This window comes from Pristis pectinata, chromosome 21 (genome assembly GCF_009764475.1).
Source record: "Pristis pectinata isolate sPriPec2 chromosome 21, sPriPec2.1.pri, whole genome shotgun sequence".
Taxonomy (NCBI): domain Eukaryota; kingdom Metazoa; phylum Chordata; class Chondrichthyes; order Rhinopristiformes; family Pristidae; genus Pristis; species Pristis pectinata.
Genome location: NC_067425.1, coordinates 23,067,243 through 23,087,768, shown reverse-complemented (window position 1 = coordinate 23,087,768; position 20,526 = coordinate 23,067,243). Strand labels below are relative to the sequence as shown.

Genomic DNA, 20,526 nt, shown 5'->3' with positions numbered 1-20,526 from the left:
TTTGGCTTTGTTCCATTCACATTCATGGTTTTGCCAATAAAAATTAAAATGTGGTCTGGATAAGGTAGTTCTGGATTTACAATCCACTGTGTACATCAAATGCTTTATCACTTCACCTTCAGCTACTGAGCTCTACTTTCAAGATTTTGCCTCCTTGCTGTGAATTTCCCCATCAGAGTCAAAAGTTTGTTTCTTTCTGTTCTCTCCAACCCTTCAACCTTCTTACATATCTTGATTATATTATCCCCCAACCTTTCAAGGCAAACTAATCTTGTTGATGTCTTAGTAAATGCTTTTCGCCTCAGTGTCGTTCTAGGAAAGTTGGGTTTCATTGCTTCTAAGGTCAATATATCATTCCTGGAACTTATTAATCCTAATGTTGTCTTTATTTAAGTGCAGTGTACCTTCCACTCTTTTGAATGCTTGGCCCCTTGAGATGAAGGTGACAGTCCACGAACATTTTACATTTTGTACCTGTCCAATGATTTCCAGGATTACTGTACATGTATCCCTAAATCTCTCTGCTCTCCTTCAGTACTAAGTTTGGCCCATTTTTAATACCTTGCTTTGACCCAAAATGGATGACATTGTACTTGCACACGTTACATAAAAAATAGGAGCAAGAGTAGGCCATTCCATCCCTTGAGCTTGCTTTGGTATTCAACAATGTCATGGCTTAACTTTCATTATTTTCCCACACCAGCCCATATCTCTGCACTCCCTTGGTAACCAAAAACCAGTCAGTCTCCATCCATCGATGACTGATCATCCTTAATGTAGTTTCACCCCCTTTGAATGAAACAATTTCTCCTCATTGCAGTTTAAGAGGCTAACCTTTTATTCATAGACTTTGACTCCACACATCATTCTAGCATCTAACATAACTAATCCCAAGAATTTCATAAGGGTGGAAATCTCTCTTCCATTGCACATGTTAAGTGCTTGTTATAGTAGCTTATGCATATTGAACAATACTTGTTAAATTCAACTTTTCTGCCGTAAATGGAACTAAATTTCTTAAGTGTTACTATTTCAAACCTTTAGCACCTACAACACAGAATACATTGTTTCCTACAAGATTCAGAAAGGTCACTTCTCATTCCCCTACCTGGTAGGAAACATGAACTTACACACTCATTACTTCACAAGGTTCAATACAGTCATTGGAATTAATATTTGCAAATTGCAGCCTGAATTCTTCTAGCAGTCATGCAATTTGTTAACAAATTACTGTTGTCTTTTATTCCAGTAACAAGTTTAGATGTCCAACAGTTTGAAACTGATATAAATATATTAAAGAAAATAGATTTCTGTAGCTTTACAAGGGCAGGAGAGACAAGATGGTAACTCAAAGTAATGGAGTTGGTTGAATTCAGAAAAAAATCTATAAAATATTAATATCCTGTGATGGTTCCAAATGAAATATGTAGCACTGATCTAAATTCACACTAGAATTGTTCCTTTAAAACGTGAAGAGATAAAGCTTACATTATAAAATGTGCATAAAGCTGTTAAAGGAACTCAGGCAATAAAATGGCTAAAAGCTGATATGACCTGTCCAACCATCTGATTTTCAGGAAGAAACTTACCTTTTACATGTGTGTACAGTGAACACCCACCTGCGAACATTTGAAACAATTTAACTAAGTCACCACCAATACCTCTCGTCTTTAAATTACACAGAAACAAAAGATAAAGCTAATTTTCATAGAGGCAAATTCCAATGAATATTTCAGTTTAGACAGTGATAACAAAACGATGCAGTTTCAAAATAATGATTTTTTTTAATAATTAGCTCGCTGGTGGAATTCTTTTCCAGCTTCTTCTGCAGCAGGAATTACTGATGCAATTTTCTGAATGGTGGCCCATTCTGCATCTGGAATCCACTTTTCAATTTCCAGTTAAATTACAGTTAGGCTCAGTTGGTTGGACTCTCATGTCCACTTTGGAAGATCATATATTAAAGCCGTACTCCAGAGTCTGAAACACGTGGTCTAGGATAACATTTCGATGTAATACATAAGGAAGCCTGCTACCTTTTGAACAGGGCCATCACATCCCATGGTATTGCACAACAATGGAACAGAAAGTATTCCTAGTTTCCTGACCAGCAATCCCCACCGCCAGTACTGCCAAAATTAAGTTAAGTTTATTTGTTATTCACTTAGTCACAACACAAACGCATACTTCATCGAATGTGAAGGTGCTACCTAAGAGGACTCAGAGCCTTTGAGTGTAAGAGGTTGGACATCACATTGCAGCCATACACAACAGTGGTTTGACTGCACTTAGAGTATTGTATACATTTCTGGTCACCACACTACAAGAAGGATGTGGTAGCAATGGAGAGGGTGCAGAAGAGATTCACCAGGGTGTTGCCTGTAGTTACAAGGAGACATTGAATAGGACTAGGCTGCACAGGAGGCTGAAGTGTGACCTTATTGAGGTTTATAAAATAATGAGGGGCATAGATAGGATAGATAGAATCTTTTTCCAGGGCAGAGCTGTCTGGAACTAGAGAGTGCAGGTTTAAGATGAGAGGGGAGAAATTTAAAAGGAGATCTGAGGGGTAAGTTTCCCACATAGAGGGTGGTTAATATTTGGAACAAGCTATCAGAGAAGGTAGTGGAAGCAGATACGATTACAACAATTAAAAGGCATTTGGATATGTACTTGGACAGGAAAGGAACAGAGGGATATGGGCCTAATGCGAGCAAGATGAGATTAGCATAGACAGGCATCATGGTCATCATGGACGAGGTGGGCTGAGAGAGCCTTTTTCTATGCTGTAAGATTCTATGATTCTACAACAGATTTAAAGTGATGGGCAAAGGGTACATTGGGGGATGTGAGGAATAACTTTTTACATAGAGAGTGGTGAGATCTGAACTCACTGCCCATAAACGTGGTGGAAAACAGAGTCAGTTACGGTTTCTGAAAGGGAATTGTGTGAGCGCTTGTAGGAAAATTATTCTCACTGGTTCCTTTATATCTACCCTCTCTCCTACATTACTTGTTCCCACTTTCACACAATCCTTCTTCTGTCTTTTCTACTTTGCATGCCTTTTTATCTTCTGATTTTGGGTAGGTGGTAGTGCGCAACATGGTTTTGTATGGAGTAGAGAGCCCTCATGCTGCAACTTACAATGGGAGGTGTCAACACCAGTCAAGTACGGTCTATGCCCTGGGCAAAGGCAGGCATGGCAAATGGGAGAAGCAGGAAAGGTTTATTTGGGCAGAAAATATAGCTAACACATTGTCTGACACAGGACAACCTTGTGGAAAACCTATTGGCTGCTGCCTCTTTCGCCCTCCCAGAGCTGCAGTTTTGGCTCAGCTTGTGCCCCCATAAGTCATAAGATATCGGGAGCAGAATTAGCCCATTCAGCTCATCAAGTCTGTTCCGCCATTCAATCACGGCTGATTTTTTTTAAACCCCATTCTCCTGCCTTCTCCCCTTAACTCTTGACCCCCCCCCCCCCCTTACCAATCAGCACCTATCAAGTCTCTGCCTTAAATACACCCAATCACTTGGCCTTCACCACCCTCTGGCTGAAGAAATTCCTCCTCATCTCAGTTTTGAAGGGACATCCCTTTATTCTGAGGCTGTGCCTTTGGATCTTAGACTCTCCCGTTAATGGAAACGTCCTCTCCATGTCCAAGTGTGTTGTGATACCAAGATTCTGTCCTCAATCAATTGTTGTTTCCTTCCTTCATTGTGAATCTCCGTATACTCAGTGTCTGTTGCATCTCATCAGCCACAGGCCCATGAATTTACTTCCATTCATCAGTTGTTCTTCCTGCTCCCAAATTAAGCCCATCCAGACATGGCCTTGGCCCAACCAATTGCCTACCCATCCCGTGGCTTACATCTCGCCACTTTGGGCACTCCACCCAAAATCCCAACTTCTCTCTGCTATCTAGGACCTTTACATCTTCTTAGCCCAAGCAAGTTCTGCTGTGAGCAGACAAAGCTTGGTAACTGTTTAGGCCTTAGACCTAATCCACAGGCACAGCCTCCCAGGAGCGATGAAAATAATGCAATGTAACCTCTTTTATAAGAAGTAATGTGGAATTGTTCGAAAGGAAAATAATGGACTGGCAGCTAATAACATAATCCATCTTCCCACGTCTACAACATGGGAAATTAGGAATGGAACAATGTTCCAATTTAATTATCGTCTGGTGGACACTGGTAAGAAACCTCAGTCAATTCAATCGTTAAGTGAAAATCCCCCTGGTTTATGAAGTTAACCAGACGGCCTGACTTGCATCCAAAATATAAAGATTCATTACTGTGAAACCAAGTCCTTTTTAAGAGCTAAATTGACCTTCCATCATCTTTACCAATACTGCAGTTACTTTGAAGGGAACAAATGCAGAAGCTCTGTAATTAATGGACCAATTAATGAATTGAACAAAACATTCAGGACATCATCAGTTAACACATGAGACAGGATGCTCTGGAGAGAACCCGGTTGGAGCCAAGTAACAACTGTGATTGGATCCAAGAAGGCAATGGGGGTAAATTAGGACCCAAAGCCAGTTATTGCTTGGCTTCTAATGTATTTTTGCTTACCATAGATTAACTTCCAAATGGCAAATTCTCAGTAACATGGAATAAGACCCACTCAGTCTGGCCAGCTAGATTAACCAATTTGCAGTGTAAAATAATTTAATCAAGATAACTTGGAAAGTATGTTCCTAATATTTTTTCTAAGAAAACAAAACAACAACATATCCAATTTGGTAAATCCATCTGTGACACTGTAAACAGCAACCTTTGAGTTTATTTCGTAATTAACTTTAAAGAGGTTGCACATTTCCAGTCAGTGGGAAGCACCGATGTGAAGTGACACCATGGTATTAATATCTATGTTGTGCCACTGTGCAGAAAGGTAACAAAGTGGAAGGAGCAAAAATGTCGCTGGCTGTCTACTTCACCTATGTTCAAATCAAACTTCAATTACTGTGCAGCTCACCACATGTTTAAAACCACAACAGAGAAACACAAGTACAGACTGCAATGCAATGTTATTACCACAACATCAGTATACTCTGCTGCCTGGGTTTATAATGCATCCCTGCAAGTTATTCCAGGTCATTGTTTACATGCCACTAACATTGGCTCAGCTCCTGTTGCTGTGTTTTCTTTAGAATAAATCCATGTTATTGTTTCCATAGCTACACTGGACTAATGGCTGCAAAGTTTATTCTGGACAGTTAGAAAACAGTAAAAAAGTACAACCATCTTTCTCATTTTTCTTTTCGACATTATCCTCTGACTCTTCATTGACCGGTTTTAAAATTATTTTATATGCTCATCCCAATTGTTAATTCTCCCCATGGAAATTTACTAACTTATTCATAGTTATTGTCTGCATTAATATACAGACAGCATTAAAGAGTTAAAAATGCTTAAACCTTTGCTAATGAGCAATAGATGGGAAATGTGCAAATTTGCTCTGCATTAATCTTATCTTCACATTGTAAATGAAATGAAATTAAATTTTTTTAAAAATTAAATTTTATTTACAGCGTGGTAACAGGACCTTCTGGCCCAATGAGTCCACACCGTCCATTTTAAACCCCCAAATTAACCTACCCGTACGTCTTCAGAATGTGGGAGGAAACCGGAGCACCCAAAGGAAACCCACGCAGACACGGGAGAATGCACAAACTCCTTACAGACAGCGACGGGAATCGAACCCCGATCGCTGGCGCTGTAATAGCTTTGTGCTAACCGCTACGCTACCATGCCGGTATTTAACTAGTGTTAAATTTCTTCAATTTGAAATGATGCTAAAGCACAGGTGGAGTGGGGGCTGGGGGGTGGGGTCGGGAGTAGGGGTAGGGGGGCAGGGGGAGCAGGAGGGAGACCGCAGAGTTCCAACATTGAATGGAACACGAAAAATGTCTTTCCAAAGTCAAAGTGGATTTTCCTCTGTGTATACAGTAGCGTTGGTGACATTCTTGAACACATAACAGCAGGACCACCAGAAGGACGGACTGAAAAGTTGCAAGTTCAAGTTAGCTCCCAGAACTCTAAGTAGGAAACATACGTGGGTGCTGCAATCAGAATAGCGCACGTTTGGGTTTGCACAGGAGAAGTAAGTACAACCAATGCAGATTTGCTAAAAGCATGCTAAAGAATATGGAGGAACAGGGATTTAAATACATTATTTCTTAATATGTGCCTAGTGTGCAAGGCATTACAAAAAGGATGCAAAATCCATAGGGAGCATTCATTAGGATTTAATGGGATGACACTATGATTGAGAATCAGAAAAGGTTGTGATTTAAAAATTTTTTAAATGAGCAGGGATTTTAACACGTGAATAGTTGAAGATCATTTCCTTTGTTGGAGAATCAGTAATAGGCTAAAATGGTCATTAAGACATGTTTGGGGGACTTGCATAGCACAGAAGATGCATGGAATACTTTTCCAGATGAGGTCTTTGTGGGTCCTTCAAATTGGCAAACATTTCAGGCAGAGGAGATTGCAGGGTAGTGGGGAAAATAGCAAGGCACTGAGAACAGTTCTTTCAAAGGGATGGCACATGATGCCAAGAATGGCCTCCTTCCATAGCTCTGTGGACATTACCAGCAGAAGTGAAGCACGATGCTTTTCCTATATGCGAGTCATTCACGCACCTGCTGCAGAGTCGGTCTGTCAGCCTCCCATTCAACATACATTGCAAAAGTAACAGATGTCCTATTTCTGCATCACTGACGCACATTCAATTCAATTCTGGAATGCAACAGCAGCTGAAAGAACACGTCCAAACTATCAACATGTGTGGCTTTCCTTGCTATAGAGTACCACTGGCTATATTCCTGCTGCCATTAATTTACCTATAGGCACTGCTTTCACTCGTATTAATTTCAAAGGTTAGTGCTTCACAAACACAGAACGAGATCCAGGTAACAATGAGCACAAATGCTCCTTCTCATCAGAGAGTGTTATGAGATTGAAAATTGAATTTTTCCATGACACACAAAAACAATTATTTCCAGGTCATTCCCATCACTTGGAAAATTAGTCTGCATACTTCCCACCATGGGTTCCCCCAATCCACCTCCATCCCCCACCAACCAGCCCAATTTTTCATCAGGGTTGAAAGGTCATCAATGCTTGTGTGACACTCCTTCTGGAGCTTGGACCCTGAATGCGCCCTTCAATAGTCACTCCTGCAATGACATCCCCACCGTGCTGATCTAGCCCCTCCTCATAGTCCACCTGGATATCCCGTTCTTCCTTCCCAAAGTCCAGTCACATCTCCCAATGCCGCCCTACTTAAGTGCATGTGGTTCGAACAAACGCTAGCTTGTTCCCTACCCCCTCCAGCATGTGCCAGTCTGATTTTGTCCTTTCACATCTACAGCACAACCTCTCCACCCACTGACCAGATACACAAATACTGCTGGACTGCTGCTGATGAGAATAGCCAAAGTTCTGACCCAAGGCCTCCATCCTCCATCCTCCCATTACACCTCCTTTTACATGGGCTGATCACCCTGTAGAGGACCTCCCAAGCCCAGTACTGGGGCAAGAAGACAAGGCAATACATATTTGAATGCAAAATGTGCAGTGATAGGTCTCTAATGGTCTGATTGCAACTGAAATGTGACGCAGTGGGATCAAGACCGAAATGATTGTTGTCCCAGTGCATTGTGGCAGTCAAAACACCAGAATTTTTAGGCACCAAAGTCATTTTGAGCTGAAGAAATTGCAGATGCTGGAATCTGGAACAAAAAATAAACCACTGGAAGAACTCAAATGGTCAAGCAGCATCTGTGGAGGCAAAGGAATGGTCGGGGTTTTCAAGTTGTTGACCCTGCATTAGAACTGAAAGTGGAGAGGGTAGTTAGCTAGTATAGAGAGGTAAGATGGAGGGGTGACACAGGGGCTGGTAGGTGGGGGGGGGGGAGATCATGGGCAGATGGAGCCATTGGGGGAAGAGGAAGGAGGTGAGGACAAGGAGTTTGGAGACAGAGGCTGGCAGTACAGGTAGAAATAGATACAGAAAGAAAAACAATGGGCGGATGGTTCCATCTCCCATCATCCCTCCCTTAGCTGTTTCCACCTATCACCTACCAGCCTCTGTCTCTAAACACTCCCTTCCCTCCACCAGCTGGGTCCACCTGCCCTTCATCTCCGCATCCGGTTCCATCTATCACCTACCAGCCCGCGGCTTACCCCTCCCTCTCACTTCTCCGTACTGGCTACTTTCCCTCTGCACTCTCCATCCTGATGCAGGGTCTCGACCCGAAACGTCGACCATCCCTTTGCCTCCACAGATGCCACTTGACCCGCTGAGGTTCTCCAGCGGTTTGTTTTTGTTTCATTTTGATCTGACATCAGCATCCCCAAATTTTCAAGGGTCAATAATAATGAGTTTGGTTGGGTCACACTACACTCAGCTTAGTGCCTTCCAATACTGAAATAGAACACAGAACCATACAGCACAGGATCAAGCCCTTGGGCTCACCATATCTGCACCAACCACGATGCCAATCTAACTAACTCCATCTGCCTGCATATGGTCCATACCCCTCCATTCCCTGTTCATTCATGCGTTTGTCTAAATGCCCCTCAAACACTGCTATTGTATCTGCTTATACCATCTCCCTGGCAAAGTGTTTCAGGCATGCTGCCTGGTTTAGAGAATATGGATTATGAGGAGAGACTAAGGGAGCTAGGGCTTTACTCTTTGGAGAGAAGGAGGATGAGAGGAGACATGATAGAGGTGTACAAAATACTAAGAGGAATAGATAGAGTGAACAGCCAGCGCCTCTTTCCCAGGGCACCAATGCTCAATACAAGAGGGTGTTGCTTTAAAGTAATGGGTGGGAAGTTCAAGGGAGATATCAGAGGAGTGTTTTTTACCCAGAGAGTGGTAGGGGCATGGAATGCACTGCCTGGGGCAGTGGTGGAGGCAGGTACATTGGTCAAATTCAAGAGATTACTAGATAGGCATATGGAGGAATTTAAAATAGAGGGATATGTGGGAGTAAGGGGTTAGATAGTCTTAGGCGAGGTTTAAAGGTTGGCGTAACATTGTGGCTGAAAGGGCCTGTATTATGCTGTACTGTTCTATGTTCTCTGTCTATCTACCACGTTCTGTGTAAAATCTTTGCCTTGCACACCTTCTTTAAACTTTCCCCCTCTCACCTTAAAACTATACCTTCTGGTATGTGTCATTCACAGAGTAGATGTGGCTCGGCTGTTTCCCTTGGCAGGTGAGTCCAGGACTAGAGGGCACAATCTTAGAATCAGAGGGTAGAGGTTTAAAACAGAGATGAGGAGAAATTTCTTTAGCCAGAGGGTGGTGAATTTGTGGAATTCCTTGTCAGGTACAGCAGTGGAGGCCAATCATTGGAGGCGTTTAAGGAAGCGATAGATAGATATCTAAATAGTCGGGGTATCAAGGGATATGGGGATAAGGCCGGAAATTGGAGTTAGAATAGTTTTTTTTTGCGCCTGCCCCCCTCCCCCCCACAATTTCTCATTTCTTTTTCTCTTTTCCCTTTTCCTTGGAGCAGACTTGATGGGTTGAATGGCCTACTTCTGCTCCCTTGTCTTGTGATCTCGTGATTTCCACACTGGGAAAAAGACTATTTACTCTGACTATGCCTTGCATAATTTTATATACTTCCATCACATTGCCCTCAGCCTCTGATGCTCCAGAGAAAACAATCCAAGTTGAAATAAATAAAACCATAAAATGCTGGAAATACTCAGCAGGTCAGCACCTCTGGAGAGTGAAACAGAGTTAACATTTCAGGTCAATGAAAGGTTACTGACCTGAAATGTTAACTCTGTTTTTCTCTCCACAGGTTCTATCTGACCTGCCGAGTAACTCCAGCTTTTCATGTTTAAATTTGGATTTCCACAATCCGCAGTTTTTCTGCTTTTCACTTAAAACATTGGTCACAGAGAGCCTGCCAAGAACCAGTAATATTCTGCAAAGTTTACTGTACTTCAGCACAGTGCTACATGAGAATGTTGATGTACAGAATGCTGATGGACAACTAGATCTCAGAAGAAAGCCAAAGCTGGGAAGAGAGCAGTTAATGATGAATGAACACCCACTGCTCACAATGAGATTGCTGGCATCCTCAGTCACTATTTTGTGTTTTAAGACTGGACAGGCCTTAACATAAACAAAAAAAAAAAGTCAGGATTTTGATCTTCCCATTAATTCTTTTCTTGCAGAACCTAAATTCTTTCTGAAATGTTGAACACAAGAGAGATCAACAAAATTGGCACACTGAGCATTGCCGAGAGAGTATTTGTTAAACCTAAGGGTGAAGTGCTGTTGTATTGTCCATTGGTGAAGCATGATGTGTCTCATACTTTATTCCTAGGTGAGGAACAAGATATAATTGCTACCTGAAGATGCTTATGTTGCTTCAAGGGCCAGCTGGAACAACATAAGAGACCTTTATGTAGGATCAACAGGCTCGATAAATGGTATAGCCTGGCTCTACATTATTTTAAGGATTTATCTTGTCCAAGGACACAGGATTTCTAACAATTGGTGTCCCAGATGGTGGAAAAAATTGCCTTACCTGTGGTTTGAATCCTGAAAGGATCCACCCATTTCTGAGAGCAGGAGCCACTGGGCTGTTGCTTGATCTCTGAATCTTTTTTTTTAGTGGCATCCCAGATGTGCTTTTGTTCATGTTAAAATTCATGCAGTGCACAAAAAAAATAAGCAGCTGCCTTTCCTTTTAAAAGCAAAACTCAATCTTATCTTGGACAGCAATTTCTCAGAATAATCAGTTGAAAAACTCCTGCGAGATTCTGAACTGCACCAGTTATCTGTGCACAATGCCAATTAAATTACTTAATACCCAGTGACTGTAGTGAGTCTGTATTATCCAAGTCAGGATAACAAACTACTGATTTTCCCTTCCTCTTTTGAAACATCCTCTGCATCAGAGCTGAACTCGAGGGCTGAGATCATAAATCAAGGCCGAATTTAAGAATTAGTCTACCCATCCTGAGCCTCTGACTCTATCCTTTCCTTACTCCTGATCTGTGACATTGCTCTTGCTCCTTCCTCAGTGTTTCTCTCTGAACTGTAACCTGGTTTCATTCATTGAATGGACTCTGCAGATGCAAAGGACTAGGTTCCTCCAAGTAACTTTGTGGAGTGCTTAAGGAACATGAATGCACTACCACAGCTATAAATATTGCCCTCATGTCACTCTTATGGTATCATCCCACATTGAACTGTGCTTGTAAAGGAACAGAGCCAAGATAACACCTCTCCCAATTGCTGCCCTCCCTCCTGGTGCCAACCCTGTGCTGCATGGAAACAGCAGATTACAGCAGATGGCAGAGCTCTCAGTCTCCTCCTATGGTGATACACTAGCCCAGACTAATAAATCTGGCTTCCATCATTATTGTTGGGTCCGTTTTCCAGGCTCTGCAAAACTGGTTGGTAGCATTTCAGCAGCGTGGCCAAGATGTCAACACCTGCTTCACAGAGCACCACAGAATGCAAGCTACCTTATGAAATGGATACTCCTGGAGAAGCATGCATCCAAAAATGTTCTTTGGCTGGTCTCCTGGTACACAGTTCCTTGGGATTGTCAGCACCGCTTTGCTCCAATTTTAGACCAGTGCACTGCCCCTACAATTATTAAAATCTGCCAGCTGAGCCATCCTCTCCATGAGTGTCAGCCAATTAGTCGGCAAAGTCAGATCACCACTGAATTTTCTTCCCAAATTCTTTCCCCAAGGCAGCCAGCAGAGGAAAAGTTCAACCTGTTAGTCTGGACTGGAACTAAATAGATAACAAAAATAATCATTGTTCTCCTCATATCTTCAAAAGTTTAGGTTACTTGAGCATGGAAGATCCAAATATTTACCAAAACTAACTGGGCCATCCGTGATATAGTCATGTGGCATGCAAATAAAGCAGATATCATGGTTCAAAACACTATCAAGCAATCCATTTTCAATGGACTCTACCCATTATTTCTTGGTTTACTGGTACGCGAGAGAGAGTGTTAACATCCATTGCAGGTAATTCTTTAAAAAAAATTGTCATTCTCTGTGATTGTCCAGCAGATTGCATTAGTCTACCATTTAAAATACAATCAATCGTGTGCAATTGATTAAATAAAAAAAACATACTTGGAATGACAAATTTTAAAATGCATACCTATGAAAAATTCAATGCTGGTGCATTCCTATTCAAAAATCTGAATGATCTTTGGTGTTTAAAACTGCAGGGCTTTGTAAAAATAATATACTTTTTTTTTGCTATCGCTAAAGAATCTCTTCATTTAAATCGCTTCCTTGTTCACCAATTTTTAATAAGCACAATCTATTTCACTTTATCTTTTGCCTGACGTTAAGCTGTCAAGGATGATAGATTGCATGTGTTCTGAAGTGAAAGATAAAAGATGAATGTTGGAAGAGCCTCTTGGCTCTCATTAATACCAATCAGACTAAGTACCACCTTGTCCAATGTCACATGCAACAACAGCTGCCAAATACCAATTATTCATTTTCTCATGTTTCTTTGCAGTGTCTTCAGTAATTTGGTGCACATTAAGTTGTTCAGTTGATAGCATGTCAGAAGGGTTGTGGATTCAAGTCTCACTCCGAGCTTTATGTACAAAAATCAAAGCTAACATTACTGAGGGAGTGCTGCACTGTCAGAAAGTGCCATCTTTCAAATCAAACATTAAATCAAGGTTTGAGGTGGTGAGGAGGTCTTAACGTACGAGTTTGAGAAACAGTTGGAGAATTATCCTCCTGAGTCCTGTCCAAAAGTAATTCCACAAAACATTTTTCCATGTTTCTTTGCAGTGTCTTCAGTAATTTGGGCATCAGAAATCTCTTGCCCTTGACCAACTTACTATGTATACACCATTTCTGAATGTTGCTTCCAGATAAATGGCTTGGAACATACAGTTGCTACTACGCAGCATGCTTAGAGCTACTTGCTGAAGATGTGCATCATCTTTACCTCAGTGCTGTTTGTGAGGATTTGTTTTGCAAATCTTGGCTAATGTACTTCCTGGATTATAATAGTAACCACACTTCAATTGTACTTCATTGGCCATAAATCTCCCGGGGATGCCTTGAGTTTGTGAAAAATGCTTTAAGAAACAAAATACAGCCACGTCACTGCCAATTGAAACAGACTTTCTTTGAAGTGTACATTAAAGGTTGCTCAGAGGTTGGTATGAGGACTCACTGTTTTTCTTAAATACATTGGATTTGGGTATACTGGGTACAATTTCTCAAATTTGCAGGTGATACTAATCTTTGAGGTGTAGTGAGCTGTGAAGGGAAAGGTCACAGACTTCAAGGAGATCTAGAAAGGCAAGTGGAATAGCATTTTGGTGGCAGATGAAACTTAATGCTGAGAAGTGTGAAGTGTTACATTTTGGTAGGAAGAATGAGAAGGGGCAACATAAACTGGAGGTCTTGGTTCTGAAAGGGTATAAAGAACAGGAAGATCTGGGCTGTATAGGTGCATCGTGTGCTGAAACAGGAAGGCAGATTAAGGAATATGGGGTCTTGGATTCTGTAAACAGAACCACTGAGTATAAGAGCCAGGAAGTCATAGGGGGAATCTTTACAAAAACACTGGTTGGCTACAACTGGAGTACAGTGTCCATTTCTGAGTGTCACACTAGAAAAGATTGTTGTAGGCTTTGAAGAGGATATAGAAGAGATTTACCAACACGATTCCAGGAATAGTGACTTAGTTATGTGGATAGACTGAAAAAGCTGGTGTTGATCTTCCTGAAAGGTGAGGAGAGTGGTAGAAGATCAGACAGAGGTACTTAAAATCATGAGGGTAAAAACTGAGTCGAATGAAATGGTTCTCATTTGCGGAGATGATTAGAATGAATGGACATTGAATGAAGGTGATGGAACCAAAGTGATGGGAGGATATGATCCTAATGGGGGCAAGTAGTGCAGATGAGCAAAAAGGTCAGCATTGGCGTGGTGGGCCAAAGGGTTTGTTTTTGTGCAGTACAAACTTCATGACTTTAAAAACAGCTCATCAACATGGCTATTTGCAAGGACATGCCATCCAGCTTTCTCATATTACAACTAATGGTGACAAAAGTTTGTCATTGTCTGCAAGCTGATACAGAATGTTCTGTGGCTATAAACATCACTTTTTTTCCAAAATCATTTTTTTTTTCCAAATCATTTGACGTGTTTGTTGTACAATTTGCTCGGCTGATAAGAGTAGAGCCTATCAAACTCAACTGTGTCTCGCTCTTCTCAGCCAGAATCACCCAGTAGTCTTAGAGAGGAAATCTAAGGCCCAATTTACTTTTTCTCTGCTGTCACTCATCTTTTTAAAACTACTTCCCCTCAACCCCTCCATTCTCATCAGAAACTTGTCACCCTATTCAACCTTGAACTAAGCTTCAGAATCTTCCAGAGAAAGATAAGATGAGATATCTTTATTAGTCACATGTACATCGAAGCACACAGTGAAATGCAACTTTTGCATAGTGTTTTGGGGGCAGCCCGCAAGTGTCGCCATGCTTCCAGTGCCAGCATTGCATGCCCACAACTTCCTAACCTGTACGTCTTTAGAATGTGGGAGGAAACCGGAGCACTTGGAAGAAACCCATGCAGTCACGGGGAGAACGTACAAACTCCTTACAGACAGCAGTGGGAATTGAACCTGGGTCGCTGGCGCTGTAATAGCGTTACGCTAACAGCTACACTACTGTACCTGCCCCAGACTACCTACTTCCACCCCTGCAACACAGTGACAGGATCAGTCCCTCCGCCCCTTACTGATATTGTGGTTCATCTTGATCTCAATTCCATCCACCCATCTGGTTCTGAAATCTTTAATTGTCTTGCCTCACATTGGCCCCATCCCAGCCTATCTAATGCCAACGTCCTCACCTTTCCTCTGTAACCTCCACACTTAAGTTTTCCAATACTCCTTGCAGCTTACCATTCTCCAACTTCCAAAATCCTAAGACTCTGAGTAACTAAGAAGCAGTCCTGATTATGGACTTACAACCAGGCTACAACCTTACACTGAAAAAGAATGTAAAATTCCAACCAAATGTACTTGATTCCTCCAGAATTATCACTAGCATTTTGTAGTCATTTTTCACAGTTTGGAACCAAAAATAAAATCCTAATGTTTGTGCCTATGACAGGAAAGCAACTGTTTATGCATGCTTCAGTGAGACACATGTGATTGGTAAACTTGTTGCTGGTATACACGAAGGTCAAACTGAGGTGGATCATAAAGTTTAATCAGTAAGTCAATTGGAGAAGCAGAACATTGTTCTGAGAGGAGGCCTGGGAGCATAACAACAGGGAAAAGAACCAGTAGTCAGCAAAAAGGTCTGGCCAATAGCACCAAGTATCTCCTGAAACTGGCAACTTAGTGTTTCTGATCTCCTGCTTCTTCTAAGCTAGTCCCTTGGGTCAAGAATGACTTGCTTCCATTCCACTTCTGTGGGTTCTGAAGTGGCTGATGATGCCAATGTGGGGCCCACAGTCTCTGCCACAGGTGGTGGAGAAGGTTCTTTGAAGGGGCAGGAGGATGGATAGTTTGGGAAATGGTGCACTCCTTCTGCACGATGGGCTTTTTGTGTGCTCCATGGACTGAAGATTCTTAGTGCCATCTTGAATGGTTCTGCTCCATTTTAGTGGTCATGGGCCAGGGATTCCTGAGTTGATGAAGATGCTGCACCTTTTCAAGGAGGACTTGCACACCCCCCCGAGTCATTTCCTCTGTCTATTCTCTTACATGGTTCAGTGAATGAGGTTTATGGTGACTTGGAGCTTGGCCTCCAAATGTGTGCATATGCAAGCATCATCTGCATAATGCAGCTCGCTTAACTGAGGTTGGAGTGAATTTGGCATGACTTGGGTTGAATGGTTTCCCATTCGTCCTGTAGATTAGCTCCGTTCTAGTGAGAAGCTTGTTGGAGAAGAGGTGAACCATTGTGACGAGAAGGACTGAGAAAAGTGATGGAGCACCAGTCTGCACTGAGACTGCATCTGTTGTTAATTCAGTTGGTTAGGATCACAGCTTGTATGTCATCATGTGGCAGAAGAAAGATGGAAGGTGAATTTCTGAAGGCAGCCAAATTTGAGAAGAATACGCCACAGTCCCTCTTGGTTGACATTAAAAAAAAGCCATGTGTAATGGTTAATGTTCTTCTTCTGTTCCTCTTGAGGGTCATTGCACAGTGAAATTTCTGTCTACTGTGGATCTCAGTGGTTGGAATCCACAGCATGGATTACTTCTTAGCTCATGGAAGAGGAGGATGAAAAGGATCCTGGCCATGACTTTGTCTGTGGTAGACATCAGGCCATCTGTAGTTCACACAATTGTAATGTGGGTCCTTTCTTGAAGGCAGATACAGTGGGAGTGTCTCTGAAATCTCCTCCCTCACACATGGAGAGGAGGTTGTGAATTGTGACTTAAGTTCCCTTTCATCAAGTTTTAGACCTTTATGCAGAGACACCATCTGCTCCCAAGGCCTTATAGTTCAACAGACCTATATTGCCCTTTCGAGCCTTTTCAATCAGGAGAGGCGGCCAGAATGGATTGGATAGGTTGGCTGCAGGATGGAGTCAGGGCCACACGTGTCAAGGACAGAGTCAAGTCGTGACTGAGGAGTGCTTCAGACTACTCTTCCCTGCAGACACTGGCTACATCTCTGTCCTTGGTGAGCTGTGGCAACCGGTCCTGAAAATTAGGCTGCAAGTTCAAAGCCCATCACTCAGGCTGCAAATCCAACTCCCAGCAAGTATGGTAATTTGTGGGCCAGCCAGCAGAAAACGGTCCCAAGTACCATCCGGCTGTAGTAACTGGTTCACTATGGTCTGCGTGGGCCAGTCTGTCCGGTGACTCTGGTTTCCAGCCTTTATGGGTGACCTAATCGCCCTCAATGCACCCAGTGATAAGCAGTGACTTGCTGCCTCCAAAGAATAAATGAATATAAATTAGACTTGTTTATTTCTTTGGTGAATTTTCTGGCATTGGGAGTGAACTGTGATGAGGTATGATTTATCCCAGAGCCACAGCAGCTCACATTAATTAACACACGCTGTAGTGCTTGGCTGATAATCATCTTACAATTACCATCAAGAAAGGTCCTCACAGTTGAAAAGAAACGTTAGTCTTGTTAATCCTCATACCTGTCCACTGCCTAAAGCTGGGCGCGTCCGGGAGAGGCCCATGTGCTCATCTGTCCTCCATGAATGATGAAGACTTTCTTTGCTTTCACGAGTGGAAGACTGAACATTCGTGCAGTATTGATGACAGACAGATCTGCAAACATTCCATGCAGTGCTTCAAGAGAAATTCAGGACACGGAGCAGTGCTTTGACTGAAGTATAGAGTAAAGCTTTGGAAATAAGAACAGATAGATTGCAGTTGTCTTCCCTTGAAACAAAGAAGGCTGAGGGGAGACATTATCGAGGGGCATGAAACTACGGGGCACAGCTGAAAAAATAGGAAGGACCTGTTTCCCTTACTAGAGGTTAAATCCAGGGGTCCTGGATTTACAGAAATTGGTAGAAGGATTAAAGAGGAGGTGAGGAAAATGTTTTAATCAGATGGTGGTAAGGATCTGGAACCCGCTACCTGAAAGGATAGTAGAGAAAAAGACCCTCATGCCATTTAAACAGTACTTTGACGCGTGCTTGAATAGTTAGGACTTGCAGGGCTACAAACCCGGTGCTGAAAGGTGGAATTAGGCTGGGTAGTTCTTTTTTTTAACTGGCCTGGACATGATGAGCCAACTGGTTTCCTTCTCTAGTAATTGTCCATTGCATGGAAGCAGCAAACCCTGGCATGCTAACAGTGTGTACTGCTGACTGTGGCTGACACTGGCTCCGATGCATTCACCTTAAAAGGGTGCTCTCGTCACTGAATGTACTAACTCACTCACTGTGCACGGTGCCTCAGTATGGGGATCACTATCTCCACAACTGGAAATTTTCATATTTCCTCAGACTTGCGGAAGACATGAGCAAGAGAAGAGTAATCCTGTGCAACTACCTTCTAACCCTGGAAAAGGGGGTTTCCATTAAATCCTTGCAAGAACACGGAGAGAGCCGAAAATATTTAAGGAGTTTGATTATTCTCAGCTCTGGACTGGTGCTAACCTTCTGCCTCTGTTTAGCTTCTCACTTTAATCCCTTATTCACAATACCAAAGCAGTTATTTAATATCATTTCCTCTCCAGAGCTCCACATGTGAAGGCTCTTCATACAGACAGCATTTTAACCCATTGGCTGCACAATAGTAAGACAGCCAATGTAGGGTTTCTCAGCATGCACCAAGTCACTCATTCTCTCCCACTCAATCACCAGTTAGCCTACATCCTTCTCAAAGAACCAAGTGGGCCAGATATGTGTGAATCTGAATCGTGGCAGGGAAGAATACAGCTGCCTGACTGTTCGAGGAGATGTGGGCTTTTGAGTATTGACTATCAGGCATTACTGCAGCTATTGGAGAGAATGTTTCAGCAGTGTGCTGAGGGGAGCAGTTCAAGTTGAGTCAGCTTGAGCAGCATGCATGAAGCTTTAGATAATGGGCCAGTACTTTCTGCTTGTGTCAAGTGGTCACATTTTCTGCTGAACATTCTAATATTTTGCCGATACACTGACATTGACTTGTGGTAAGCCCTGATCTTAAATGGGTAGACGCTATGCAACAGTATAGCCTTGCACAGCTTCATACTGTCAAAAGCCCTGCATGTAAAGAGCCATGCCTCAGCTTAGCTAGCTGTCAAATCTATTAAATGTTTGAATATCTTTGAACTACCTTCAGAACTTATAAAAATCAGTGAAATTAAAAATGTTAATGATTAATAAAAAAAATTTAAATTAAAAATTAAAACACTTAACATTTAATTAAAGCATTTAACTAAACTCGTGACTCCATGACTCAATTAATTAAAAGACATAAATGAATTAACAGTTATGGTTCTCCCTCATAACTATTGTTCTTCATTCCCACAATAGGCATCATTTGGTACAAGTTCAGTGGGAGTATTTCCTAGTGGAAGGGCTGGGGAACTGCAGTTAATTTTGACTTCACCACCTGGGCTCACAAGGAGTCCAACAGCAGATTGCATTTGAGGAACTGGAAGTGAAGGTAGTTTGGGACTTATGCATTTTTGCACAAATCCAAACCTTGTTTGGAATTATGTGGAAAAATGGTGGTCATTCAACACGGAACTCCCATCCTTCCAAGCAAACTGCTGCCCAATGATTTCACCACTCCAGCTTAAGGTTCAGTTTGCTATTTTCTGGTTACCCTGCTGCATATTCTGTTCATTCCATCAATGTTAATGCTCATCAGGGGTGGCACTGTCACATAGCAGACAGTGCTGCTGTCACCAGCTCCAGCAACACAGTTTCAAAGCTGATCTGGGGTGTTGGCTGTGTGGAGTTTGCACATTTTTTCCCCACATGTGCCAGTTTCCTCCCATGTCCTAAAAACGTGTAGGTTGCTGGGTTAATTAACTTAGGTGGGTGGGGGAATGCAATTGCTCTGAGTGCTAGCATGGACTTAATGGGCCAAATGGCCTCCTTCTTTGTCATAAGGAATAGCTGGAGCTCCATCAACACCCTGTGCCTAAAGGGGTTCTTCCAGCACTTTAGCTGCTGCTATAGGTCCCTGGAAATTCAGGCTGCTACAGGCCACCTCTCCAAGCTTCCTGACGGATGATGAGTGACAGCTGCCTCTCAGTCCTCACCGACATTATGCCTGCTGTAAGTAAGCAGCTTTCCAGAGCAAATAATGCCAGCCTCATGCCTAAAGAGGATTGAAGTCCCTTTGTGAATCTGAGCTCTCTGATGTCAGCCTCAGAATCACATCATACCAGTCACCATACTGAACTGTACAAAAATTTGTGACTCACTGGGCAAGAAGATTATTGAAATTTAAACAGAAAATGCCAGACACACTCAAATTCTGGCACCATCTGATGAAGGGTCTTCAACCTGAACTAGTAATTGTTTCTCTTTCCATAGGAGCTGCCTAAGCTGCTGAGCGTTTTCTGTCTTTATTTCAGATTTCTGGCGTCTGCAGTTTTTTTAAAATTTTCATTTAGACAATTATTGAATTGTGGAAGATCATTCTTCGTGTCCTCAGTACTTTTCCAGGAGTTTGCGACAATAACATGTCTTGCTGATAACATCTTTTACCCTGCTTGCAAATAAATTTCTTTTCACATTATCATAAAGATCAGTGTGGCATTTAACCGTCTTTAAATGTGGAGCAATTGAAACTACCATTTACTGCCATCAATTAACTGTCCAAGAAGCAGAACATGAGGCTAACACTATATTTGAGTTCCTTTGATTTCCTACACCAGTCCAACTTCTCTTTGCCATTCTAATCTAAAGTTAATGTTCATTTTAGGTGGATTAATCGTACACGGAAAGGCAGTCAGAAAATGAAGGAGCGAGGCAGAGGGGGTTAGAGGGAAGAGTGAGACAGGAAGAGGGGGAATGAAAGGTGTGTGGGGGAAAAGAGA

General features: G+C 42.3%; 1 protein-coding gene across 9 annotated transcripts in view; it reads right to left on the bottom strand.

Annotated features, from left to right (window-relative positions):
• auts2a (activator of transcription and developmental regulator AUTS2 a) overlaps window positions 1-20,526 on the bottom strand; it is a 940,688-nt gene that overhangs the window by 501,734 nt on the left and 418,428 nt on the right. The window lies entirely within an intron of this gene.